Genomic DNA, 17002 nt, shown 5'->3' with positions numbered 1-17002 from the left:
CTAAGGTCACTGCATCTGTCAGCTGAGGACGCTGAGGTTCGGAGGGTGTAGAGACTTGTTTGAGCCGTCAGTGGCCCAGGCAGGGCTCAGACTGAGAACTTGTGCCAAGAACCGTGCACGCCGCGCGGGCTTCTCGAAGGACGGTACCAGCCCGCTATTTGCGTGACCCACTCAGCACCCCAATCCTTGGCTTCCGCGCGAGACAAAGAGGAACATGTCTGCACGGAGACTCGTTTACAGCCGTACGGTCGCCCCACACGGGAAACAGCTCAGTCAGCTCCGGCAGAGCAGGAAAGGGAAGGTGGTTCTCTCATAAGGGAACGAAGTTCTAACGCAGGAACCGACTCTGAAACAACCACGGGAAGTGGGAAAAGCCGACACGGGAACCAGAGATGGTGTGATTCCGTGTTCATGAGACGTCCGGAGAAGGCACATCTATGGAGACACAAAGCAGGTTGGTGGCTGCTGGGGTAGGGGTGAGGTTGGCCACGAAGCGGCCTGGAGGGTCCTCTGGGGGATGGGGACGTCGGAAATGCATCGATGGTGACGGCCCCACCCCTTGCGAAAGTCACTAGGAATCACGGAAACGCCGACGTGCGATGGGCCACCTGACCACCTGTGGCTGTGTGTCCTTGTGTGAGGAAAACACGAACAACCCTGTCTGTGGCATTCCGCGATCCTCTCTCCTCACTCAAAAATGAGGGGTGGTGGCTATGGGCAGGTCCCTGAAGACTCCGAGAATGTTCCAGAAAATGAATAAAACAGAGTTTCTTTCATCCTGTGTTGTCTTACCACATCTCCCTGGAGGCAAAGTGCCAGAGACCACACCGTGCGACAGCCTGCAGAAGGAAGTCTGGCCGGGGTGCCCGTGGGCCGGCCGAACCCCGTCCTGCCGGGGTCTGCTTCTCCAGCCGCGGAAGAGGCAGCCCCGTGGGCGGGTCATAAAGGTGTCGGAGTTGGTGTTTTCTAGACCGGAGCTCAGCCTGTTTCTGGCGGGTCTGGCTAAACACCGTCGAACTGGTTGCTGGGGCTCCAGACGGTCGCCTGAAAAGACAGGGGGCACGTGAGTAAGCGGGCCCTCGCGTCACGCTCGGCGGACGTGCGTCAGCGGCCGCCCTCTGCTGCCCTTGCCCGTGCCTGGCTCTCCACGCCGCTGGCAGCCCAGGGCGAGAAGGTGGGGGGCTCTGGGCCTCCCCTGGGTCGTCGTCCTCGTCTGGGATCCCGCTGCTGCTCATCGACCTGATCCTGTCCCTCGTCGGCAGGGTCTGGACCGTGCCGAGCAGACGGCTGGCCAGTCACTATGGTGACACCATTTAACCTGCGGGACAGTCGGGCCCGAAGAAAGCCGTGCACCTGGCCACCGGACCAAACAGGGTCCTTCCAGCTGGGAGTGGCAGCAGCGTCCAGGAGAGAGCCACCGGGATTTGTAGGCTCATATAATTAAATACGCAAACGGAAAAGCTTGGGCCACACAGTGCCGGGGTTCCAAGACGGCTCCGTCCCCGGCAACACGTGGGCTTCGTCCTCAGTCGCACTCTCCCCGGGGCGACAGGGGACAGAATCTGTAGTCAGACGGCGCGGAAAGGTGGGGAGTCCTCTCTCTGAATCCGGGGCTGCCGTGCTCCCGAGGACCAGGCCCAGAAGAGGGGGACAGGATGCTCGTCTCCGCCTGAATCAACAGAGGCCGTGAGCAGGGTGGGCCCTGCTGGAACCTTCTGGAAAGAAAGTGGAAGGATATGGGTGGTGAAATGCCACGAAGCCCACGTGGCGCCATCCTCCGTGGACGGGCGGGAGCATCACGCGGGGCACGGAGCACCCCAGCCTATCGCTGTCTTCCCGGAAAGGTGGCATTCCGTCCCCTGGCGCCGTGTGCCGTGTATTGGCAGCACCCCCCTTCGGCCGAGGTGGGTCCCCGGCCATCCTGGGAAGTTGCTGTGGCCCGAGCTGGGGCTCAGAGCCTCTGCTTGTCAGGGCGAGCAGCGTCTCCCGTGCCGTCTGTGCCGTGGCCCTCTTTGTTAGCCGAGGAGACCCAACTGACAGTGCCTGTCCACGTGGCCCGATCTCACAGGCTCACCTTCCCCTGCAGGGTGACACCGTGGCATGTAAGCAACAGTGTTCGCGGGGGCCGGGACAAGCATCCCATCTGGGGGTCATGGAAGAGCGAGAAGAGGTTGTTCCTTGACTGTTCGTCTGCAGGATTGACAAGGATGTCCTGTCTCATCGGGAACGGACAGCATTTCATGGAGTCCGGGGCTACAGACTGAGGGCTGGGGGGTCCAGAGATGAAGCGGGATGTGACTCCTGTGTCCTGAAGCTCGTGGTTTTGAGTGGAGAACAGGTCCGTGCACGTGGGTCAGAAAAGCAAAGTCAGAAGTTGCTGAGACAGGCAAGCTCTGCTCTCTCAGTTCTGGGGCCCACTCGACTCCTCAGGGACCAGGTCCCTGACCCCCGAGGCTCGGGTCCGTCTGCTCCCAGGGGGTGCTCCAGGATCACCGGTGGCGTCACAAGGCCGTGCCCAAGTGCAACGGGAGGGAGCCAGCCCACCCATTGGCACAGCGTCTGTCTGAAGCCTCTTTCAGAGCGAGCAGCCGCGACACAGACCCCGTGGCCCGTGCAGATGAAAGTACTGACCTCCCGCCTCCTTAGAGGAAAAGGTTGCCAACTTCCACTCCAAATGCGCCTGCCCTCACCCCTTCCCCGGCCTCACACCACGTTGCTCTCAAGCTCATCGCAGAGTTCAGGCAGGTGCATGCGGACGCTGGCGTCTCGGAACGAGGGGTGCCTGTCTCTGGGCGAGGGTGTTTAATCCGGAGTGAGCTTTTCTGGATGCCGTGATTGCTCCGGGCTCCTGACCCGTGGGAGGCAACGCCTCTGCCGAACAAAGGCACAGCCACACTCGGGGCGTGCAAATCCCAGGGAGTTTTCCGTTTGTGGTCCGGGTGACAACCGGATTTAGGTGTTACTTCACACCTGCGTGTGGTGATTAGCAGTAATGTGAGCAATCAAGTCCCGGACAGTCCGTAGTCTTTGCAGCGGAAGTCCTGGGGACTTCTTGGGGAGAAGACTCGGCATCCAGAATAGGAAATCCACGCACACTGTTCTTGCTCCTCCGTCTGCCCAGCGTCTCCCCCGGAAACCCCGTCCTCATCGCCACCCAGACGCCGCGTGGGGGAGCTGCGTCGGGGAGGGGCTGCTCCCTCCCAGCGCTGCCAAGCTGTGGGTCCCGGAGCTCAAGCAGGAGGCGCTCCACGCCTCACTCTGCCTCTCTCTGTCAGGGAGCGAGACGCTGGCGGCACGCGGAGTGGTTTGGGGGCGTCCGTGAGCAGACAGCTGGGTGCTTCCCCCCCCAGTGATCCGATAATGACTCCTTAGATGTACCTTAGAGAAAAGCATTAATTGACAAGTCAAACCCGTAATGGGATTCGCAGGATAACTTAGGATGAGGCTAGAGACGTGCAAGTTTCAGAAGAACAAGGGGACTTGGGGGGACCTGCAAATGAGCCGGGAGCATCGTAAGGACAAGGCAATGGTGGGGAAGTGCCCATGAAGGTTGCAGCTCGACGTCATCTGGAAGATGGGGCGACAGAGGCACGTAGCTTTCCTACGTCTGCCCCAAGGGCCGTCAGCAGGACAGAGGCTAGTCTCCAGTCACCTGGCCCCAAGTTCATTGCGATTGCTTTGAATCCCGCGGATGTGCTATGAGCACAACAGCCTTCGGAAGGCCAGCATCGAATGGGCCCTGAGAACACAGCAGGAGCTCGGTCCCAGCGGAATGGGCCTCAGTGTAGCAGCACTCTGGGTCCCACAAGCACCCCGCCCTGAAGTGGGCATTACCATCACGCCCACTTTCCAGACGAGCAGACGGGCAGAGAGACGTCGCGTGGCTTCTCTGCGGTGGCCAAGCTGATGAACAGGGAAGCCAGGACAAGAACCCCAGCTCCAGAGGGGACAGCCTTAACTTCCAGAAAATTCCGCATCTTACTTGCGATTAATGGTCACCATAACATGTCTATACTTCAATCAGCTTGACCGAGGTGTCCTTTACATGCAATAGAAGACACAGATTATAAGAGAGCCTTTGTGTGAGTTTGGGCAAACGTATACACCCCAGACCAGACCCAGCACGTGTCCATCCGTCCGGAACATGCCGTGAGCAGTCCCCACCCCAGCCACACGGGAATCCGGGTCTGGTTGCCGGAGTGCCGGCTGGTGCGCCTCGTTCCAGAACTCCGTGCACGTGGGACGCCACAGCAGGCGCCTCTTGGCCCTGACATCTTCCACCCAGCTCGCTGCCATGACTTCCCTGCGCCCCAAGTCCCAGAGGGCGGGTCTGTGCCGTGGATGCGCCGGCTTCCACGTGTGGTACATTCGCCGACTGACGTCTGGATTTTTTTCCAGGTTTTAGCCACGAACAGAGCAAGTCCTTTCGTGGGCATAGACGTCCAGTTCTCTCAGGTGAATAGGAGGAGCTCGTGCTGGGAAGGTCTCTTCCAACGTGCAGGAACCTGCCCGGCCACGTGCGGGGGGTTTTGCCATTTTGTCTTTCCCTCCGCGGTGCCGCACACATCGCCAGGGGAGGGAGCCGGCCCCGTAGGTGGGACCTGGCATTCGTGCGGGCGCGCCCCACGCAGCCTTCCCTGGTCGCTGACCCCCAGCCGAGCGCCCCGTCCCGTAGTTACCGGACATTCGTGAAACGCTTCTTCTCGGACGGATTTACAAATCCTTTGTAAAACGCTTGTTCGAGTCTTTGCCTCCTTTTACGAGCTGAGCCATTTGTCCCTTCATTACTGGTTTAGAGAAGTTTCTTTTTTTAACCTGAACAGGCTTTTCCTCAGATGCGTGTGCTGCGGCTGTTTCCGGACCGGTCTTGGGTTCACCTTCCCGCTTTCTCGCTGATTCCAAGAGCAGAATTTCCTCATCGTGAAGAAGTTCACGTCACTCATTACCGTCACACTTTCCGGAGTCGTGGAGGAGGTCGGCGGCGCGTGGCCCAGGCGCACACAGCTACTCCCCGCTGCTTTGCTCCGGGACTTTCCTAGATGACGCGCGATCGTCTCACGGGTACTTTTGTGCCCGGTGTGAGGCCGGGGTTGACGTGATGGTGGCCATGACGATGGGGATGATGGCGAGTCTCGACCTAGTTATTCCTGCACGGGCACCGGCAAAGAATCTTCCCCAGGGGATTATCTTGGCACTTTTGTCAAAAAATAATCCATTCCCTCCACATGGGCGGGGCTGTTTCGGGTCTCTACCCTCTTCCGTTCCTCGGTTTCCCTGTAGGCACGTGCCACTCGGTCTTGGTTACTACAGGACAGTAAGCCGAGAGGGGGGTCGATGAAGACCTCTGGGATTTCTTTTCTTCTTAGATTTCTTTGGCCTTTCCAGGTTCTTTCCATCTCCGTTTACACTCCAGAATCAGCCTCTCAGCTTCTACACAAAGGCAGGCTAGGGATTTTATACAGATTGCGGGGGCTGTGGTCAGTCTGGAGAGACTCAAACTACGGAGCCTTCCTGTGAACGCGCCGCATTTCCCCGTCACTCGGGTCTACTGTCACCGGTCTGCGATATTTTCCAGGTTGGGGGGTAGAGTTCTCCCACCTTGATTGAATCGTGCCTTAGCATTTTATGTTTTCGGAAGCTATTATAAATGGTATTTTTAAAATATTTTGTCATGTATGATTTGTCGCTCTGGTAGAAAAATGCCTTGGATTTCCGCGTGTCGGCAGCAGCCGGTGTGGGGGCTGGCCACCCAGGTCTGCCCCCGAGAGAGCGAAGCACTAATTCCCTGGGTGCCGCCACAGACAGTGGCTGGGCTGGGTCTCTCGCCACCTCCTCCTCCTCCGTCCTGCCCCCAGTGACCCAGCGCAGGAGGACGTCCGCTTGCACTCACGAGGGTCACGAGGAGGGGCTTTGCCGAGCTTGGCTGAGGTCCTGGGGTGATGCTCCCCAGCTCAGCTTCTCCCCCGGTCAACCCCGCCTCCCTGCTCTCCCACAGCTGCGAGTTCTGAAACCACTTCTCTAGACATCTCCTGCCCGTCTCCCATCTAGGGACACTTCCCTGTGACAGCTGATACCAAGAAGGACCCCCGCAGACAGACTCGAAGGAGGATCATAAGCTTGGTCATGGGCTCTCTGGCTGGCTCGGAGAGTGACATCACTGGTGGCAGATTGGGCGTTGGTGGCCCTGGGGTGAGTTCCACTGCCATGTCCAAATTTCCACCTGCGGCGGGGAGACCATAGCGGGTGGAGGGGGTCGGGGGGTGATAGCCCAGACTGGGCTTTCCTTTGGGGGAAACTTTCTGAATGACAGATTCAGTTTATTTATTTTTATTTTTTAAAAGATTTTATTTATTCATTTATTTGACTGGAAGCAGTGCGGGGGGGAGAGAGAGCACAAGCAGGAAGAACAGGAGAGGGAGAAGCAGGCTCCCCACTGAACAGGAAGCCTGACATGGGACTCAATCCCCAAAGTCCAGGATAATGACCCAAATGCAGACACTTAACCACTGGAGCCACCCGGGCTCCCAGATTCAGTTTCTCTAAAAGACACAGGATTTTTGAGTTCTGTATTTCTGCCCAAGTTCTATTTCCATGTCTCTTCTTGGACAGGTTTTGATGAGTTTCATGCCTTAAGACTTTGTCATGTCGTCTGTGTTTGTGATTTATTGACGCTAATTCCTTCCTCACATTCCTTTCTCATTTCACGGCAGCAGAGTCCTGGGGAGGACTGGCCCCTTCTCTCTCCACAGGTCATTCTAAATTTCTTTGTTTCTGTTATGATAGAGAGTATTCATGAACATTTTATTTTTTTTTTAAAGATTTTATTTATTTATTTATTTGACAGAGATCACAAGCAGGCAGAGAGGCAGGCAGAGAGAGAGAAGGAAGCAGGCTTTCCGCTGAGCAGAGAGCCCGATGCAGGGCTCGATCCCCGGACCCTGAGATCATGACCTGAGCTGAAGGCAGCGGCTTAACCCACGGAGCCCCCCAGGCGCCCCAGTCATGAACATTTTAAACAATCGTTTGCCTTTTCGGATTTTTCCGTGGTCTGTAATCTATTTCATTGATTTCTACTCTCATCTGCTATTTCCTTCCTCTGACTGTGTTGGGTTTATTCTTGCTTTTCTAGCTTTTCAGGGTAGAAACGAAGGTTATGGTCTCGGTCCCACGCTGGGGTCGACTTTCCGCCGCTGGAGGGTTCTGGGCGGCGGCCCGGGGCAGCCGGGCTCACGTTTCAGAAGACAGCGGGAAGCTCGGTGCTCAGGAACTCGGAAGGCGAGCGCCGGACGCGTCCGCGAAGACGTCAGAGGCTCCCCGGTGTGAGGCCTGGGGTTGGGGCCACAGTCCTTTCCCGGGTAGACTCGGGAAGGCAAAGTGAGCCGCCTCGTGCTGGGGAGACCCCGGATGGCACGTGACGGGGAGTGAGCAACGGAGAGGGCCACCGGGCAGCTGGGAAAGGTGCGCCCTCCTGAGCCCGGTGGCCCGGGGCTCTGGTCCCCTGCGTCTCCCCACTCCCTGGCCATGTCACCTGGGCACAGCGCGCAGCCCCCCGCTGTGTGCTCAGCTGGAGAAGGGGGTGCAGGCCCCAACGCTCATGTGGGTTTTGTGAGGATTAAACCGTCTCAAGAAATCCGTGAGCCAAGTACCTGGCAAACCGTGAGTCCCCGGTGGGCAGCGTCGTTAGCAGTTAGGGTCTCCTGGATAAGAAGGCTCCGTGCCTGGCCCTGAGGAATTCGAGGGTGCAGAGGAAGCCATGGGAGAGCTGAGCCCAGAGGCCTCGGTGCCCCCGGCCTGACAGCCCCAGGCCTCTCGTGAGGAACTCCCAGCCACACCTCGGGAAAGATCTCTTTCTTCACGCTGTGCGCACGGCTCGGAGGAAGCCTCTGTTCTTGGTCAGAGGGACCCCTAGCGCGTGCTGGGAACGTCTCGCTCCAGAAGGGACAGAAGGAGCGCCTTCCCCGTGCCTCGGAGCCGAGTGTGTTTCTGAATCCCTGCTTAACACTTCTGAACATAGAGGTCCTTTGAAGATCTTTTAAATTCTATATTAATTAATTAACTAAACCAATTAATTGATTGATTAAATTAATTAATTAAACTGTGCTATAATCATGCGTCTTAAATCTGTCACACTGAGGGTGTGAGTGCCCATCAGATCCTACTCTGGCCGTTGTTAGGGGAGTTTAAAGGGCTGTGTTTCTTCGTGCTCTGGGAGCTGACCTTGTCAAACAACTCTGTCCCTCACTCTTCACCTGGCATGCAGGGCTGTGGGGCCGTGTGCCGTCTCACACTCGCAGGAAGGGGGCAGCCCACGTGCCCACACCCCCGTGAAGGTGCCTGCGGTGACGGTGTGAGCGTGGGCGTCCACGTGGAGGGAGCTCGGGAGTGTCTGGGCAGAGTCTCTGTGGCACATCCGCTTGTCCCTAACCACACGAACGTCCCGTTGCCCCGTTAGGCTCATACAGAAGCTCGTGCTGTGTGGTCTGTGCCTCATACAGAAGCCCGTGCTGTGTGTCTGTGCCTCATACAGAAGCCTGTGCTGTGTGGTCTGTGCCACCGCCTTATTAGCACCTCATCTCCCCTCGGCAGGGAGGTGTTTGTCTCCCAGGGGACACATGTCAGAGTCTGGAGACATTTTTGTTTGTCACAGCTGGGGGAGAGGGTGACTGGCACTGAGGGGGGCCAGGGGTGCCGCCAAGGGCCCCGCAGATCACACGACGGCCTCCACGACCTGGCCTTGTCGGCCGCGAAGCGTCAGCTGGGCCACGGCGCTGGAGCGCTGACTTTTTTGGAAAGCCACGGATTTTAATGCATCCGAGGTGACTCTGCGGGCGAAACCTGACAGGCAGAATCAGTCTTCAGGCGCCTTACCGAGGAAACGCTTCCTGGCACTCTCTGTACAGAGCACGAAACCCCGGAAACGCTTGAGCCGAGCCTGGTCGGAGAACCACGTTGCTCAGTGACACGGCAGTGCACAACAGTGGTCTTGCTGTCCAGTTGCACAGGCTTCTACAGAGACAAGCTTTTCTCCCCGTCCGTACAGCCTGTGACTTTGATTTTTCACGTCAGGATGGTGAAACTTCTGTGTCCACGTGGCTGGGTCACAGGATGTCCAGATCATTGTCAAACATGTCTCTGGTGTGTCTGCGAGGGGGTTTCAGATACAGTCAACCTCTGAAATAGCAGAAACAGAGGGAGGCAGATCAGAGTGAAGCCGATGGCCCTCCCCGGTGTGGGTGGGCCTCATCCAATCAGTTGAAGGACAGGACGAGCAGAACAGGTGTATGTGCCCCTAGAAAGAGGGAGCTCCTCTTGCCTGACTGCCTTCACGCTAGGACATCATTCTTCTGGCCTTTGGACTCAAACAGGCGTTTCTGTGCCTCGTGGCTGTCGAGCCGGCGGCTCTCACCGGAACCGCACGCACTGCTCCCCCGGGCCTCCAGCGTGCCCACTGCAGTCCTCGACCTCCGGCCTCCATGACTACGGGAGCTGACTCCTTGTAATAAATGTCTTTCTTTATACATTCACGTCCTGTAGGTTCTGTTTCTCTGGAGAACTCTGACTAATACACATATTGATTCTTTAAATCCACATTTATATCTGTATATGCTTCTCCCTTTTTTTTTTATTGCATTTCATCTGAGTGTGTGTAGTAAATGGGGTGTCCTTTCTTCTTTATTGTTGTTTTTGCCAGGCAGGATCCCTTCTGGGGGGGACCTGAGCACCTTCCACTCGCCGTGGTTTGGGGGGTTCCGTCCCTTCCCCCCCACACCCCATGGGCTGTGCCGTGGCCATTCGTCAAGGGTACGTAACCCCCAGAGTGAAATAACAGAACCGACCTACACGCGTAATTTAATAAGAAATCAATTTTATGCCCTGACTGTGCAATAAAGGTCAACAGAAAGGAAAGCTACTTATAATAAAATATGTTATGTTTCAATGGAGAGCTTCAAGAGCAGCCACCTCGGAAGGTACGGTGAACACTCAGGGCTCTTCCCAGGGTGGACTACAGCCCCTAAAAAGACAGAGCAGACACTGGCTAGTTTCTGGCAACTCAACACCACCCCCGCCTCCAGCGAGGTTACGCTCCTGGAAAATTCTAGCATCTGCATCTGCCAGAAATGTTTTGTGTTATCTGAAAACCATCACGAGCACACCAGGCTCAGACTGTTATTTGCAAGCTTTTTCCTACACACCTGTCTGGCTGGATGTTCAGCGAGGCTATGGACGCAGGTCTCTGCTGCACAGGGTGCCCCCTGCGTCATGCCCAGAGCAGGGAATCAGGGATCTCTGAGTCCCCAACTGCCCTTGCCAATGCCAGAAGCAACCTCCAATTATTGTGATGCAAAATGCCTCTGAGGGCCTTGCCACTCTGCTGAAGGCCGTGGGGTGGGCACCTCCCCTTCACTGGAAGTGGAGGCTGTACTTCTTGCCAGAGCCGGGAAGGGGGATATTGCCGGGCTTGGGCTCTGGTTGTTTATTTTGATCCCCATGAAGGAAGCCTGAGGGCCTGCAGGGGGATTGACAGGAAGCTGAGACTTGAGCGGAGAGGTGCAGAGGGGACAGCATGCCAATATTGCAGCCCCTGGATCCAGCTGTACCTGAAGGTGGGTCTGTCCCTACATCTAGAGCTTTATGAGCCAATGATTCCTTCTGTTTCTGTCATTGCAACCAAAGGAGTTAACCAGTAGCAGCATCACCAAAAATAAAGAATATGAAGATGTACAGATTTAGATCTTTGAACAAAAGCTTCCTTCTCTGAGCTCCCCATGGCACATCCCTCCCCTCTGACACACACACACACATTTCAGATACAGCTAGCTGGCCACTCCGGAAACTCCCGACTGGTGGTCATGCTTTCCTCGGGGCTTACTTTCATCCCTGCTCTCAATTAGTCTCAATAGTGATTGTCACAACAGCTTAACAAATGAATCAGGCAGTGGGTACGGTCTAGGATTGGTCTGTTATTTTTGGAGTCCCGAGAAATACCCACTTCATTCCAGAATCTATATTTCATCAACCATTCCTTCGGAGAATGTGCATTAATATTTAAGTCTCTGCCTTGGAGGGGACGCCTGGCCGCCACCCTGAGGTGGGCTCTGAGCCCACAACAGCCGTTTGCCACCAGCAGGAAAGCGTGGCAGCGAGGAGGCAGGCGGGAAAGCGCGAAAGTCCCTGTGTCCTTTTGGTACAGCCGTCGCGTTTGTTTCTCAGGAAGCTTACCCCAAATCCCCCATATTCAGCCGCATCTCTGAATCGGGAAAAGGCAAAGTCATCTTTAAAGAAAACCAGCACCATCGGTTTAACCTGCTGGCGTGATGTATGTGCGGAAGCCACCTCGGGGCCTCCCCGGAGAAGGCCGTGCTTGGTCCTGTAACATGGAAATGAGAGGTTGAGCCAAAGAGGGGGCTGCAGGCTGTGGGAGAGAATGCTCCGTTTTCTAATCCTTCCGCAAGAACCAGGGAAAAGAGGAGGAGATTTTCTCGAGGTTTGCCTCTGCTGATAATTAACCACTGGGCAGAAAGCGTGTGCCGGCCAAGCGAGCATTTTGTAATATTCCTTTGACGGGAAAGGCAGCTTTCAGGACTGCTCAGAGGAGATGGGAGAGGCTGGCATCCACACGTTGTTTTGTACAAAAAATCCAATCACGAAAGAAGAACACAATCACACCACCGTTGTGTGTGTGTGTGTGTGTGTGTGTGTTTGAAACTGGATTGAGAAGCGCAACCTTTTCTCATGAAATTTTCTAACATTTAGAAAGATCATAACAGCAAACCTCCTACGTAATAGTCGGCCCGTCACGTCCCCCGGAGACCACGCAGCCTGTTTCCAGCAACGTAAATAGCGTTTGAGAAACTGCGCTCATCGCTTCGCAAGAAAAATACAGCGGGTGTATCTGAATTCTGTAAAAAACGTCTTTATAAGAGAAGATGTCTCGATAGAGAAAATTGTCTCTCTCTTCTGAGGACCAGAATCCCCACATATCCCCAGAACGAGGTAGAAAATTTTCACACGCTCCACACATCTACAGGGGAAGCGGGCTGATACAATGCATCCTACTTTGTCCCAGAGGAGCTGGAAACACAAGCATTTGATCAGATGCTTCGTCACCTTCTAGTGGGAATTTTGGATATGCCCCTCACAAGGTTTAATTCGGTATTTTTCCTGATGTTTTCAGACCGGTGTGCTCACAGCAGACCTCCTGTTTTCAGGGTGTTTTTCTTGGGGTTTATCATGCTACGGTCACTTTACTCAACACTCCCACTTTCCGGCATGGTGTGGTGTCTAAAAATATCAGAAGCTCCTTACTTGATCTGTCTTGGATGTGTCTTTTTTTATCCTGAGTCACTGGGTGCGTTGCAGGGATGGGAGAGCCGAGGAGAAACTTTTTTTCTTGTTACTGCCTTTCAGAAAATGATTGTATCTGTGGAGGCTCTGTGACCAAGAGAGGAAAAGTCTTCTCCAGCCTTAAATTAGATCCTTTATCTGAACAAGTTACCCAGAATTTGCTGATGCTTCAGTTTGGGGTCCCGTGGCTGGCCCCGAGCTGCTGTGGCATTAATTGGCTTCGGTCCTTGCGTTGCGAGCGAGTTCCTCTCCCCGCCCTCACCTCGGCCCGGCTTCGGAGGACAGTCCTCGTCCGACCCGCTCCAGAGACCCTCCTTATTTCGGGAGTCGCTGCCTGCGTTCCGGGGCTGTCATTCACCTCCCGAGACGGATGAGGGTAGGGACGTGATTGATTCGTGGGGAAAAGTTGATTTTCGGGGCTGCTGACACGTTCACCCGGTGCTCCTGGACGGGGCCCCGGCACCCCAGGCCCGTCCCCGAGGAAACCCTGTGAGGATTCTATACTTGGGGGCGGAAGGCCGAGCGCCCCTGCTCCTGGGGCCGGAAGGCAGAGCGCCCCTGCTCCTGGGATGAAGCCGGCAAGCGGACCCCAGTCCTTGGTGTCCGGCGAGAAAAACATTTGCGGAAGACCTCAACGCAGTGCAGGTTGGCCAACGAGGAAAGACGCTCACCTCCAAAACTCATGGGGTGAGGACTGGGAGCCTGGATGCTGGCTTTGAGCTACGGCGTCCGTTCAGATGACAAGAGAGCCGCACCAGGGCCTGGGGAAGCCCCCTTCTCCCTGCACTCGGCCTGTAATTCCAGAGGAACTGACCAGCGCTGGCCTGAGCCCCTGCTTGCAGCCACACGCCAGAGAGCCCAGCACGGCTCCCAAAATGCCCAGTCCTCAGTCTCCTCATCCGAGCAGCTTGGCTGACACATGCCATCAGCTGCGGAGAACTGGCCTGTCATTTCCGCTGGTTTCTTTTCTCCCGTTGCCTGATACTCCCGCGCTTCCCTCTGACACATGTCCGTCCCTCCACTGTCCGCGCACGTGGGTCCCGGCGAGCGCTCATCCTTACCCTAGCCAGTCGATGGAGGGACAGCTCCGAGCACCTGGATCCCGTTGAGCCTGAAGCCTGTTCTCACACGTAAGCATGCCTGGGGGCCCCAGGAGGGTTTGGTTAAATACAGACTGCAGGCCCCACACCCCATGGTTCTGATTCAGCGGGCCCGGCGTGGGGACCACAGCTCTGAGAACCACTGTATCCATCCAGCCCATCCTGGATGGGGGCCTCGGGGACAGTGTCCGTTAGCCACCACACTCGGGGAAGGGCCTGATGCACTGGGGTCACCTTCCGATCCTGGGTGTTGCAGGGGGCACGTGCCCTTGGGGTGCTCTGGGTCAGCCAGTGACACCAGCGAGGGAGCGATGGGTGCCCCTGCGGTGGTTAGGTTGGTGGTGAAATCCTTCTGAGGCTTTGCTGTCGAGGAAGCGGAGGCCGGCACAGGCAGCAGGGAAAGCCTGCAGGTGGACCCACATCCTCGTGGGCACCTCTGAGGAGCAGAGCAGGGACCGTCCTCGCGGTGGCAGCAGGAAGGTTTTCCAGAAAGAGAACCTGCGCAATATATATGTACACGTACATGTTATAAGCAAATATGTTTTTACATATGGGATTTATATACGAGATATGCGTGTGTACACGTGCGCGCACACACACACACACGAGATTTACATACAACGAGATTTATCACAAGGACCTAGCTCACATGGTTACGGGAGCTAAGAACTTGCATGCTGTCTGTCTGTGCAGGGGACCCAGCAGTGCGCGGCAGGACTCCATCAGAGCCTGAAAGCTGGAGGACCGCGGAAGCTGACGGTGTAAGTCTCAGTCCCAGGGCAGCAGGTGACCAGAATTCCAGCTCAAAACAGGCAGAAGTGAATTCCTCCTTCCTCTACACTTTCCTTCTACTGGGGCCGTCAGTGGGTTGGGCGAGGAGGCCCCCCGTACACTGGGGAGGGTCATCTTCTTTACTCAGCCACACATTCAAACGCTAACCTCTTTCAAAACCAGCCCGCCCCCCAGACAGTCCAGGAAATAATGTTTAACCAGAGATCTGGGCGCCTGGCAGCCCTGTCGGGTCGGCCCGTGAACTTGGCCGTCACGCTGCGTTCAAGGACCTGGCTGCCTGGGACGGAGGGCGGGGGCACCACACCGCCTGAGGAGCCAGAGTGTGAGTGCAGAGGCGAGGGGGCAGAGCAGCAGCAGAAGCCCAGCGCCCGGGCCCAGGGTGCGGCGAGGACCCTGTTCTCAGCGAAGCAACACAAAGGCCAATGTTTCTGATAATTCCTCACTTGAGGCAAGGTGTGAATGCCCCATAATAAAAATGCGTGAGGCAGGAAAATTAGATTCGCGTGCAGTCCTCGGCTTCTTTCTCTCCTTCCATTTCTATGCAGGCAAGACCCCAGAAATTATTAATTATGTATCCAGCCAGGAACGTTCGCAGTCTCCTGAGTGATTTCTGCAGTCGCGGGACCTAACACACCTGATTTCACCTTCTTTCTGCCCTTCTCAGGCGGCGGTTTGCTATAAAGCTTGGAGGTCGTTACTTCTCCCCCAGCAGAGCCAGAGACTAAACGGTGGTCTCCTGGCAGCGGCCCCTGGGGATGGGGGTGGGGGCACACTGGGTTTGCAAACGCGCACGTCCATGGCCCCAGGGTTCCGGGCCGGTTCTTCCCCTGGCAGCTCTCCCAGCAAGGTTTTGCAGATCAGAGCATTCACTCACATTCAGTCTCTGTCTTCCAGGCCTTTCAAACTGGGCTGCAGGCTATTGGAAGTGACCTAGAACCTTCTTAATGAGCTGACCTAAGGAGACCCCTCCCGGGGAGCTGGCACCAGGCCTGAGAGGAGCGCGGCTTCTGTCAGCTTCCCCGAAGCTGCGATTTTCCATCCGAATTATGCTCTTCAAGCCCGCGAGCTCATCATCTGCGGCCACACACCAGCTGAGTGAGCCGGTAAGAACAGTGAATAGATGCGTTGTATTTTTGGGGTCATGGAGGGTGATTAAAGTCATCAAATTTGGGGGATGAGACAGACCCATTTAGGGACCACCAGCCTACTCTCTCGTTCTGTCATTTTCTCCATTGTCGGAAGAAAAGGAAGAGCTAAGAGCCCGGATGTTGGTTCCAGGAGGATCGGGGTTTGAACCTTGCTGGTGATGGCAGAAAGTCCCTTTGCGTGTCCGGATCTCCCTCCTCTGTTGGGTGCAGTGGTGAGCAGTCCCTCCCAGGCAGGGAACACGATGACTGTTGACGGCCAGGGCACAGCTCGGGACAGCCAGCTCCCCGGGATCCTGATGCTGCTGGAGAAGCGGCCTCCTCGACTAACAGAGGCTTACGCTGCTGGTTGCCTTCCCGTGGTCATCATTACTCCCCTTGCCAAGCAGGGAACCCCACTTCGGTTCCAGCAGCAGCGTGTCCGGGAAGGTGAGCCTCTGACTAGTCAGGCCTCCCAGTCTCAGTATCCTCATCTCCCTTTGCCACAGGCTGGTTCGGCGAGGGGCATGGATTGGCAATTGCAGCCAATCGTGTACAATGAGGAGAGAGACCTCGGCGCAGCCTGAAAGGGGTCTGCTCCCTGGATGAGAGAGAAGGAGGAGCTGCTCCGTTCTTCCTGCCTAACCACAGCCGTGGCGGGACGGCCGCTGGAGGCCGTGGGAACACCCGCGACCAGCTGCCAACCCGCGACCAGCTGCCAACATGCCGAAGACGGCAGAGAAGGAGCAGAGGAAGGGGCTGGGTCCTGGTGGACCACCGCACCGCACCTGGGACTCTCCTTCCAAACTCCTTATTCTGGGAGATGATTGCTTGTCCCTTGTACATGGTCACCTCTTAGCGGGCCGTTCTGTTTCCTGCCAATGAACGTATCCCGATGGGCAGAGTCACGCAGCCAGACCTCACATCTCCAGCCCCGCAGCCTTCTCTCCTTGGTGTCTTCTGTCTGCCAGGGTCACTGCTGTGCTCGCAGCTGGAGAGAGGCATGGCTGAGACTCCTTCAGAGCGGGCCCTTCTCCATCCCGGCGGCAGGGTCCAGGAGCATGAAAGAGCAGGTGGAGGGTGGCAGCGGGACGGAGAGAGGCCTGGCTTCCGCAGCTCCCCCAGGTGGCAGCGGGACGGAGATAGGCTTTGGTTCTTAATGAAGTACTTCCTTGGGCAAACTGCCTAGAAACTTCAGTTGGAAACTTGACCCTAGAAAATTCCTTAATTAGAAAAAATGTGTTTAATGGCTAGGCTTATGTTTGCTAATAAATAAACTCTGGCTTCAGATAAAACTTTTTTGAGACTCAGGGGAAAGCGTTATTTTTTTTTTTCTTTTCCTTTTTGCTTGGCTGGGAAGGCTGGATGCCTCCCCTCTGTGTTAGGAAGAGGGCGTCCCAGGTCGGTAGGCCAGGGGCTGGCTCCCTAGGGTGTGTAATCAGTGTTTCCCGGATTAGTAAGTGACAAGCCAATTCTCAAACTATGGGAGCCGCGAGTACAAAAGCAGCTGGAGAAGGACGGTGGGATGTCCTGACTTGGGAACTGGGAGCGGAAACCGGCTCATCCTCTGCGGACCCGGGGCCCAGGACAGGAAGGCGTCAGACGAGGGGAGCTGCTGGACCAGAGTTGGGCAGTGAGGGT

This window comes from Mustela putorius, unplaced genomic scaffold, assembly GCF_011764305.1.
Source record: "Mustela putorius furo isolate JIRA1106 unplaced genomic scaffold, ASM1176430v1.1 tig00003972_pilon_pilon_pilon, whole genome shotgun sequence".
Classification (NCBI taxonomy): Eukaryota; Metazoa; Chordata; class Mammalia; order Carnivora; family Mustelidae; genus Mustela; species Mustela putorius.
Note: the sequence above shows the minus strand (reverse complement) of the source record.